Raw genomic sequence first — 12,091 nt, 5'->3', positions numbered from 1 at the left:
CGTGCTTCTGTCCAGGCACCGCTCGTCAATGATACTAGGTATGCCGCCACGTTGCGCATTGGGTAAGCTTATTTTTTTTGCCTTTGAGGGGACGAAATAGAAATTGGTACATCTGTTTTTACTTTAATGAACATAAACCTTGTTAAATGTAATTAAATTTGAATCATAAGCACATGGATGTTGTATAGTACTTAAATAGCCAATGATTAGATGCGTGCGTCCGTCCAGGCACCGCTCGTCAATGATACTAGGTATGCCGCCACGTTGCGCATTGGGTAAGCTTATTTTTTTTGGCTTTGTGGGGACGAAGTAGAAATTGGTACATCTCTTTTTACCTTAATGAACACAAACCTTGTTAAAAATAATTAAATTTGTATCATAAGCACATGTATAGTGTATAGCTACTTAAATAGCCAATGATTAGATGCGTGCTTCTGTCCAGGCACCGCTCGTCAATGATACTACATATGGCGCCATGTTGCACATTGGGTAAGCTTATTTCTTTTGCCTTTGAGGGGACAATGTAGAAATTGGTACAACTGTTTTTACGTTAATGAACAGAAACCCTGTTAAAAGTAATTAAATTTGTATCATAAGCACATGTATAGTGTATAGCTACTTAAATAGCCATGATTAGATGCGTGCTTCTGTCCAGGCACCGCTCGTCAATGATACTAGGTATGCCACCACGTTGCGCATTGGGTAAGCTTATTTTTTTTGCCTTTGAGGGGACGAAGTAGAAATTGGTACATCTGATTTTACCTTAATGAACACAAACCTTGTTAAAAGTACATAAATTTGTATCATAAGCACATGAATAGTGTATAGCTACTTAAATAGCCAATGATTAGATGCGTGCTTCTGTCCAGGCACCGCTCGTCAGTGATACTAGGTATGCCGCCACGTTGCGCATTGGGTAAGCTTATTTTTTTTGCCTTTGAGGGGACGAGGTAGAAATTGGTACATCTGTTTTTACGTTAATGAACATAAACCTTGTTAAAAGTAATTAAATTTGTAGCATAAGCACATGTATAGTGTATAGGTACTTAAATAGCTAATGATTAAATGCGTGCTTCTGTCCAGTCACCGCTTGTCAGTGATGCTAGGTATGCTGCCACGTTGCGCATTGGGTAAGCTTATTTTTTTGCCTTTGAGGGGTCGAAGTAGAATTTGGTACATCTGTTTTTACCTTAATGAACATAAACCTTGTTAAAAGTAATTAAATTTGTAGCATAAGTACATGTATAATGTATAGCTACTTAAATAGCCAATGATTAGATGCGTGCTTCTGTCCAGGCACCGCTCGTCAGTGATACTATGTGTGGCGCTACTTTGCGCATTGTGTAAGCTTATTATTTTGTGGGTGGTTGGGGGGGTGTGGGGCGAGGAAGCTAAACTATTGACGTACGAGCGCAGCCACGAATGGCAGATACTTTTATGTAAAACTAACAGCATCTGATTAACAAGCTAGATTTATTTAACTTAATTTAAATGTTCCCGACACGTATTACAGGAAAATGTACTGATTACTAACATTCCAATGTTAATTACTATTTTTGTCCCCACCCATAAGACAGATAAAACAAACAATAATTATTGAAGTAAATTGTGTTTCATATACACTGAGATAACAGTATTCAAGGGGCACCTGCTTATGTCGTGTCGGACGTCCTTTCTTTCTGGCATGGTGCAGCAACTCGATGTGGCATGGACTCAAAATGTAGGTGGAAGTTGCCTGCAGAAATATTGACCATGGTTCTTTTACAGCCGACCATAACTGCGAAAGTGTTTGCGGAGCAGACGTTGAGCATGAACTGACCTCTTGAATATGGCCTACCTTTTCGCATTAATCACCGTAATACAAAATACACCTCCACCAATCCAATGTCCTTTTATACGTTGTGTACACGATGCAACCACCATCTCCATAAAAGCATATCGTTATCCCATGACTTTTGTTACCTTACTGAAAGTGTTTTTACCTGAATCGGTACTGATTCTAGGAGGAAAGTTTATGTTGCCACAGGAACCTGAATAAGTTCTAGCTTAGACATGGGTGTCCGGTGACATTTATCCAAGAGAGTCAAGGTTTTAAAAATGCCGTTTCTGACACAAATGTGTTGACTCTTCCCAAGAGCTACTCTCAAATGGGCCGCTAGAATGAAATTTCAACATGCTTCCACTGAACAAAGGGGGTTCTCTTCTCTCCAGTTTGGTACATCATTTATGCAGCAATGCCATGATTGCACAAGAAGGCTTATTTTCTCCCATTCGTTTAGTTGCTTCCCCTCTTACTCGTCCTTCATACCATTGTTGCCTTGTAATACGTATGGCACCCAGGCTGATCATTTTTCTTTTTTATTTCGTTTCTTACATTACCACACCAACATTTTAGATTAATGATGCTTTTTATATATGCCATTTTTCGTCACTCCAGCCCATAATGTATCACACATGTAACGATTTACTTAGCATCGTTCATATTACCATTAATTTTTAGCACAGTTGTTACAGTTTCTATCCTTCTTACCTTAACCCTAAAAACGTCCGCACAGTCACATGATTGAAAGTTATTTAGCGTATCCGCTGTAAGTAGGCTGTTTAGGTTTTTTTATTGGTAACGTCACCTAGCGCTCTGTATGAAAATCACGGGCTGTGCTGTGTGCAGTCTGTGGCTGGTGGGCGTTGTTGAAATAGTAGCTATTGTAGTGTTGGGCAGTTGGCTGTTAACAGCACGTAGCGTTGCGCAGTTGGAGGTGAGCCGCCAGTAGTGGTGGATGTGGGGAGTGAGATGGCGGAGTTTTGAGAGCGGATGATCTGGACGTGTGTCCATCAGAGAGAGTAAATTTGTAACATTGGATGTCATGAACTGCTATAGACTCTTGAACACTATTAAGGTAAATACATTGTTTGTTCTCTATCAAAATCTTTCATTTGCTAACAATGCCGATCGGTAGTTAGTGCCTTCAGTAGTTAGAATCTTTTATTTAGCTGGCAGTATCGGCGTTTGCTGTATTGCAGTAGTTCGAGTAACAAAGATTTTTGTGAGGTAAGTGATTCGTGAAAGGTATAGGTTATTATTAGTCAGGGCCATTCTTTTGTAGGGATTTTTGAAAGTCAGATTGCGTTGCGCTAAAAATATTGTGTGTCAGTTTAGTGTTGATCAGAATAAGTAAAGAGCGAAATGTCTGAGTACGTTCAGTTCTGCTCAGCTGTTTGAAAATCAAATAACGTAAGGGGTTTTCCAGCAGAGTAATTCAATAATTTTTCTAAGGGGACGTTTCACCGCATACCACAGCTCGTTCGTAGTCTATTACGTTGTTAAATGAAATACTTTAAGTGCTCGGACCAGACAGTCCACATTTTGTATACCTTCGCTGATAACATCAGTTTACGTACACCATTGACACCTGCGCCACACCACGCTTGCAGACCCCCGGAGTATCCCTCCACTCAGTCGTGGTTTGCGTTCCCACCGTGTGGCTGCCCGGCAGTGGACAGTGTGAAAATAGTGTTCGTTGTCGGTTTCTGTTTCCTTCGTCCTACCTACCCAGACGTCACGTTTTCAGATCCGTTTGATTAACACGCCGTCTCCTTTTTTCCACTTCCGCCAACATGCAGCGATTGGAGCTCTTGCACTGACTGGTCCGACCGCAAGTTATGTGTTAACAAATACAATGAATCACCTTCTTTCAGCAGTTTTTTACACATATGTTGCACTACATTTCCTCCCTTCTCTTCCTTGTATGTTCGCACACCTCAAGAGCCGGCCATTGTGGCCGAGCGGTTCTGGGCGCTTCAGTCTGGAACCGCGCGACCGCAACGGTCGCAGGTTGGAATCCTGCCTCGGGCATGGATGTGTGTGAAGTCCTTAGGTTAGTTAGGATTAAGTAGTTCTGAGTTCTAGGGGACTGATGACCTCAGCTGTTAAGTCCCATAGTGCTCAGAGCCATTTGAACCATTTTGAACACTTCAAGAAGGGATTTTGCAACCCTGAATTCGGTCGTGGTTTGAATAAATAATCAGTACAACTGAAGCAGATTTCTCTAAATTAATTAGAGTGTAGATATTTCTGGTAACGCTTGGCAGTGTCAAATACGTGGTTTAGTAACTGCTGCCAGAATGGATGAGAATTTTGTAATTAGTCGAAAGTGTATACCTACACATTACAGGAGGAGGCAAATGCCCCTGGTTGCCCCCCCGCCCCCCCTCCCTTTTCCTTGCGAACGCCTGTGAGCGTACATCACGCTCTTGGCTCCAGCGATAGAGAGGCCTCCTCCAGTGCTGGGCTGTGCTCACGAAGAAAGGACGAATGCCGGACATTTGCCACACGGGACATTTGCCACGCCGGACATTTGCCACACTTGCCCCTCAGCCAGGTAGCTTGAGGAGCGATCCCGCAGGTACTACTACTGTCCGCTTTCAAACCGCCGTCTCCACATCTTACTCGATACAACCAGTACGTAAGGGACCTTCTTCTTCGACATCTTGGCGAAATACAGAGCTTCTTTTCCGAAACCGAAATATTTATATCTTTCGGGAAACGAAAGCAATACCGACGATTACGCCAGTATGTAATTAGTTCTGCCAGGTATGAATATACACTCCTGGAAATGGAAAAAAGAACACATTGACACCGGTGTGTCAGACCCACCATACTTGCTCCGGACACTGCGAGAGGGCTGTACAAGCAATGATCACACGCACGGCACAGCGGACACACCAGGAACCGCGGTGTTGGCCGTCGAATGGCGCTAGCTGCGCAGCATTTGTGCACCGCCGCCGTCAGTGTCAGCCAGTTTGCCGTGGCATACGGAGCTCCATCGCAGTCTTTAACACTGGTAGCATGCCGCGACAGCGTGGACGTGAACCGTATGTGCAGTTGACGGACTTTGAGCGAGGGCGTATAGTGGGCATGCGGGAGGCCGGGTGGACGTACCGCCGAATTGCTCAACACGTGGGGCGTGAGGTCTCCACAGTACATCGATGTTGTCGCCAGTGGTCGGCGGAAGGTGCACGTGCCCGTCGACCTGGGACCGGACCGCAGCGACGCACGGATGCACGCCAAGACCGTAGGATCCTACGCAGTGCCGTAGGGGACCGCACCGCCACTTCCCAGCAAATTAGGGACACTGTTGCTCCTGGGGTATCGGCGAGGACCATTCGCAACCGTCTCCATGAAGCTGGGCTACGGTCCCGCACACCGTTAGGTCGTCTTCCGCTCACGCCCCAACATCGTGCAGCCCGCCTCCAGTGGTGTTGCGACAGGCGTGAATGGAGGGACGAATGGAGACGTGTCGTCTTCAGCGATGAGAGTCGCTTCTGCCTTGGTGCCAATGATGGTCGTATGCGTGTTTGGCGCCGTGCAGGTGAGCGCCACAATCAGGACTGCATACGACCGAGGCACACAGGGCCAACACCCGGCATCATGGTGTGAGGAGCGATCTCCTACACTGGCCGTACACCACTGGTGATCGTCGAGGGGACACTGAATAGTGCACGGTACATCCAAACCGTCATCGAACCCATCGTTCTACCATTCCTAGACCGGCAAGGGAACTTGCTGTTCCAACAGGACAATGCACGTCCGCATGTATCCCGTGCCACCAAACGTGCTCTAGAAGGTGTAAGTCAACTACCCTGGCCAGCAAGATCTCCGGATCTGTCCCCCATTGAGCATGTTTGGGACTGGATGAAGCGTCGTCTCACGCGGTCTGCACGTCCAGCACGAACGCTGGTCCAACTGAGGCGCCAGGTGGAAATGGCATGGCAAGCCGTTCCACAGGACTACATCCAGCATCTCTACGATCGTCTCCATGGGAGAATAGCAGCCTGCATTGCTGCGAAAGGTGGATATACACTGTACTAGTGCCGACATTGTGCATGCTCTGTTGCCTGTGTCTATGTGCCTGTGGTTCTGTCAGTGTGATCATGTGATGTATCTGACCCCAGGAATGTGTCAATAAAGTTTCCCCTTCCTGGGACAATGAATTCACGGTGTTCTTATTTCAATTTCCAGGAGTGTAGATTACGCTGTATGTACGGTAGCTTCCTTTCTCGCTTACTGATTGCGATAGAAACAGTCCATCGCCATGGGAGCAACAAGAAAGGAACGATGTAATGAGAATGCGAATGCACGCTAATCATTTCTTTTTGATCACTGCATTTGTGCCCACTTTAATTTCTACAACAGCATGCCCAAAAGACAATAAGGAAAGAAGAAATGGGTATGTGAATGTTTGACAAGAAGAACGACGTACTCCATATTAATTTATTCTCAAAATCCGATATCCCTTGCGGTGAAACATTAGTAAATAAAGTGTAGCGGGACAATGTTCAAAACGTGACTGAAAATACGTTCACTAAATAGACATTGGAACATCTATGATTGACATGTCATCTAAAGTTGACGTACATTTTTAAAAGTTTGGAAATAAGGAAATGAAGTAATACAGAATGCTATGCTTGTAACGTACGTTGTTATTCTACATTGTTTAGCTCTGGTATTTACAGGGTCACAGAGAAAGCATCCTAGGTTTTGGAGAGAAAAGCCGTAGTTGTAATAATCTGCACCACAACAGAAACAAGAAGCACAACATAAGGAAAAATAATTTAATGTGTGTTCCAGCTCACAAGCGACATTGAAGCAGATAGTTCGTGTGACTTAGTATGGGCAGAGGTTATATTCGACAACCGAAATAAATTAATAAGTGGCTCCTTTTACTGACCCCAGGTCTCAGATGAAACAGTTGCTGAACAGTTCAAAGAAAACTTGAGTCTCATCACAAATAGGTAACCTATTCATTCAGTTATAGTTGGCAGTGACTTCAATCTACCTTCCGTATGTTGACAAAAATACATTTTCAGACCCTCTTGTAGACAGAAAACAACTTCCGTAATTGTTCTAAATGCTGCTTTAAAAATTATTTTGAATAATTAGTTCACGGGGCCATTCAAATTGTAAATGATTAAGAAAACACACTTGACCTTTTAGCCACAAATAATCCTGAGCATCACGACGCGTACAGGGATTAGTGAAGACACAGTCGTAGCGAGGCTCAATTCCGCAACAAAGAAATTCACCAAAACTAAACGCGAAAAATATCTATTTATGAAAGCAGCTAAAAAATTCGGTTGACGTCTTTCTAAGAGACAGTCTCCAATTCTTGCAAACTATGCAAGTGAAGGCTATATGTGGCTTAAGTTCAAACAAGTAGTATCAACAGCACTCGGGAGATTCTTACCAAATAAATTAATAAGAGACGGAACTGACCGCCAGTGGCCGGCCGGAGTGGCCGAGCGGTTCTAGGCGCTACAGTCTGGAACCGCGTGACCGCTGCGGTCGCAGGTTCGAATCCTGCTTCAGGCATGGGTGTTTGTGATGTCCTTAGGTTAGTTAGGTTTAAGTAGTTCTAAGTTCTAGGGGACTGATGATCACAGCAGTTAAGTCCCATAGTGCTTAGAGCCATTTGAACCATTTTTTATTTTGACCCCCAGTGGTACAGAAAACACGACAGATAGCTGCTGCAGGAGCACGGAAAAAGGTACGTATAATTTAGACGAACGCAAAATCTCTAAGACTGGCGAAGTTTTACTGAGGCTCGAAATTTGATGCAGATTTCAATGTGAGATGTATTTCATAGTTTCCACAACGAAACTCTCTCTAGAAATGTGGCGGAAAATCCAAAGAGATTCTGGTCCCATGTTAAGTAAAACAGCCGAAAGGCTCAGTAAGTACATTCACTGTGCGACAGCGACAGTAATGTTATTGAAGACAGTGCCACTAAAGTGGGGTTGCTAAATGCGTGTGAGGAGGAGGAGGAGGACGGGGAGACAAGGGACCTAAGCCTTCGGGTCAGGTAAAATCGTGGCAAATGTCCGGCGTGGCAAATGTCCGCACACCGAAATGACTGGCGGCTGAACACACCACGTGGCCTGAGGGATAGCCCCCTGTCCAGGGGGCGACGCGTGTGGACGGGAAGTGTCGCCCCCAGGGAGCCGTATTGCAGGCTGCCGCCCCTTCCCCCCCCCAATGAATAAGGCACGCGGGTGCGTCACGGGTCGGGTGCGCAGCCGCGTCCGATGCGCCGGCGCTCGACCAATGCGCCCACCACGCTGCTTAAACACGCATGCGTTACTAGCTAAACACACGCTTCCCGGGGACCAGCGAGTGGCCGTTTTAATTAACACTAAATATTAACGGGAGAGTTATTACGTGGCACGACTGCACCGGGATACGTGTCAAAGCGGCCAGTTGCAATGGCGGCAGCGAACTCGCGGAGCAGTGGGGTGGTGCAGTGCACCAGTGGACCAGTGTGCCAGAAGCCCCGATATTATGAGCTTGCTGGGTACAGTATTATTAATAACCCTAACCCGTCAGTCGTGTGTGGGTGGGTCAAGGTGTGGTACAAGCCCGTTGACGACCTCCTGCAGTTAATCGCTCGATGGAATATCGCACTGCTTTTAGGTTGCAGGTTGCTGCTGCGAGATGTCACTAGAGTGGTACAAGTGTTTCTGTAACATTAAGTGAGGATAGGACTTCGTGAGGCGCTGTTGAAAGGTATCTTATTCCATCGTTCAGTTAATATCAATATATCGATTCTTATGGCCTGGAAGGGGGAACAGTTCGAGTGTTAAATGATTATGTACTTGCTTAGGAGCTGATCCCAATGATCGACATGAAGGGAATGCTGTTGTCAGTGATCACGACATATCAGCAGAACAACAAGAAGATGAAAACGACGATAGTGAGGTCAGTGATGTTATCTGCGAAAAGTTGGAACGAGTAAATGGAGAAAAGAATTTCCACGACGTAATTTTGGAACGAGGTCGCATATTATTACCCGTTTTTCAGGCGTTTTCGGTGGTGCCAAACAATGAGCTATACCATTAAAACGCTGCACTCTTTTTACACTTCCCGATATTATTGAAGAAATTGTTTTGTTTACTAGTAAGCGGATGGATAGTCAGAGAGAAGCTACTCACAGGGAACGTACTGAAACGTATAACGAAGCACGAAATGACGGCAGTGGAACCTAAAAGCCAAGTAGAATGGATTTGGGCATATGATGGAACCGGAAAGAAGATTTTTTTTAGGGCTACTATGATCTCTCAAACATTTAGACTACTTTTGCGCTGTCCTCGTTTTGATGACCATGATACTCTAAGCAGCCAGAAAGTAGTAACATTGGCTTCAATTAGAGACATTCTTGAGCAGTTTACGAGTATCTCTAAGAAATTTTTCTTTGTCAGTAAATATGTTACACGGGATGAAAAATTAGAAGCGTATGACCCAACATTTGTAACTGGTATCTGACTAATTAATGAATAATATTCCATTTTGTAGTTGTCATCACATATTAATAATATACAATATTATTAATCCATAGTAATAACTTACGTGTGCTACACCCCACACATCACTAGCTTTAGAATTAACATGGGTTAGGTGGGCAGGGTGTGGTCCCCTTAAGACGGTAGAAATCGCAGGTAGTCGCCGGAGGGCGCTGGGGTGATATGCAGCAGGCCTTTTCAGAGCGTGCAGCAGCCACGGATACCACGTCTGGCGTGCTTCGCGATGACAAACGCGTTCCGTGTGAGGATGGCTTAACCGGCGCACCAGGCGTGCCAGGGAGCGCCCTGCGACACCTCGGCGGTAGCGCTGCACCTCTGACGTCACCAGGTGTCACGCGCTGGCTACAGCATCCGCCGGCGGGGCGCGCGCCGTGTCCGACCTTAAGAGCACCGACTCGCTGCCCGGGGTGATGCCCCGAGTGTCGCTGTACTCTGAATGATAGACGGCTATGCTGCCAGTACTGTTTCTCTGACGTCTCACCGGTCGTCTAACAGCATCCGCTCACTCACCACTGCTCACCCTCACTTCCCCTGGCGTGGCGGTACATCGACCTCTTGACATTTAGCCACCGTGACCCGCCTCAACGGCCGGCTACCTAGGTCGTTCCAGTACAGATGGATCGCGCACGACTCAAACCGTGGATTGTGAGTACTATAATGAAAAGACGCAACAGCAGTGACGACAGATTTTAAGCAGATGCCTCAGTCTAAACCCAGCTTGCATTTATCACGCCGGCCGAAGTGGCCATGCGGTTAAAGGCGCTGCCGTCTGGAACCGCAAGACCGCTACGGTCGCAGGTTAGAATCCTGCCTCGGGCATGGATGTTTGTGATGTCCTTAGGTTAGTTAGGTTTAACTAGTTTTAAGCTCTAGGGGACTAACGACCTCAGCAATTGAGTCCCATAGTGCTCAGAGCTATTTGAACCATTTTATCACGAATCAAATGTTTCAAAATGTCTCTGAGCACTATGGGACTTAACGTCTGAGGTCATCAGTCCCCTAGCACTTAGAACTGCTTAAACCTAACCAACCTAAGGACATCACACACATCAATGGCCGATGCAGAATTCGAACCTGCGACCGTAGCGGTCGCGCGGTTCCAGACTGTAGCGCTTAGAAACGCTCGGCCACCCCGGCCTGCTATCACGGATCTATCGCCCAGAACAAAGTCCCAAGTGACTGGAAAAAAGCGCAGGTGACTTCAGTATATAAGAAGGGTAAAAAGAACTGATCCGCAAAATTACAGACCAATATCCTTAACTCCCGTTTCCTGTAGAATCTTTGAAGAAATTACCAGTTCGAATACAATAAACTTTCTTGAGACAGGAAAGCTTAGATCCACGAATCGGCCATGGTTTTAGAAAACATCGCTCTTGCGAAACTCAACTTGCCCTTCTATCACATGATATACTGCAAACACTGGGTGATCCCGTATTTACAGATTTCCGGAAAGCATTTGCTACGGTGCCCCATTGCAGACTGTTAACGAAAGTACGAGCGCACGGAATACGTTTAAGATATGTTAATGGCTCCTAGACTTCTTAAGTTATAGAACCCAGTGTGTTGTACTCGAACGAGTGTTCACCAGAGACAAGGGTATCTTCAGGAGTGCCCCAGGGAAGTGTAATAGGACCTCTGTTGTTCTCTGTATACATACATGATTTGGCAGACAGGGTGGACAGCAATCTGCGGTTGTTAGTTGATGATGCCGTGGAGTACGGTAAGGTGTCGAAGTTGAGTGACTAAAGGAAGATACAAGATGACTTAGACAAAATTTCCAGTTGGTTTAATGAATGGCAGGTAGCCTTAAATGTGGAAAAATGTAAGCTCATGCCGATGAGTAAGAAGATCGAACCTGTATTGTTCGGATAGATTATTACTAGTGTCCTGCTTGACACAGTCACGTCGTTCAAATATCTGGGCGTAACGTTGCAAAGCGACATGAGGTGGAACGAGCATATGAGAAATGTGGTAGGAAAGGCGAATGACCGACTTCGGTTCATTGCGAGAATTGTAGGAAAGAGTGGATCACCTATGAAGGAGACTGCATATAGGACGCTCGAGTACTGGTCAAGTGTTTGCGATCCGTACCAGATCTAACTGAAGCCATCCAGGGACGGGCTGCTAGATTTGCTACCGGTAAGTTCTAACAACACGTAGTTGTTAGAGAGATGGTTCGGGAATTCAAATACTAATCCCTGGAGGGATGGCGCCGTTGTCTTAGAGAAGCGGTATTGAGAATATTTAGAGAGAAGGCTACTGAAGCTAAATGCCGAAAGATTCTACTGCGGCCGACATGCATTGCGCGTAAGGGCCACGAAAATAAGATACGAGAAATAAGGGCTCATACGGAGGCATGTAGACAGTCGGTCGTTTCTCCCTCGCTCTATTTGCGAGTGGAACAGGAAAGGAAGTCACTAATAGTGGTACAGAGTAGCGTAGATGTAGAACTTACGGGCATACTAAATGGACTAAAATACCTTGAAAACATAGATTTCGACTGAGCCACAAGGATATGTGGAGCGAGGTCTGGGTGAACAGTATGGAGAAGGCCAATTCCAAGCGTTTCTTTTTCGAAAACATACACTAGATAAAAGGAAATAAATTTTTAAAATCAATTGTTTCTGGCCAAAGACCTACGCAAAATTTGTACAATTATAAAACAACACAACTAGTTAACAATGGTTTTTACAATGGAATGAGGAACTGATATTGAAAGTGGTAAAATTGTTTTAAA

The sequence above is a fragment of the Schistocerca piceifrons genome, chromosome 6, assembly GCF_021461385.2.
Source record: "Schistocerca piceifrons isolate TAMUIC-IGC-003096 chromosome 6, iqSchPice1.1, whole genome shotgun sequence".
Taxonomy (NCBI): domain Eukaryota; kingdom Metazoa; phylum Arthropoda; class Insecta; order Orthoptera; family Acrididae; genus Schistocerca; species Schistocerca piceifrons.
Note: the sequence above shows the minus strand (reverse complement) of the source record.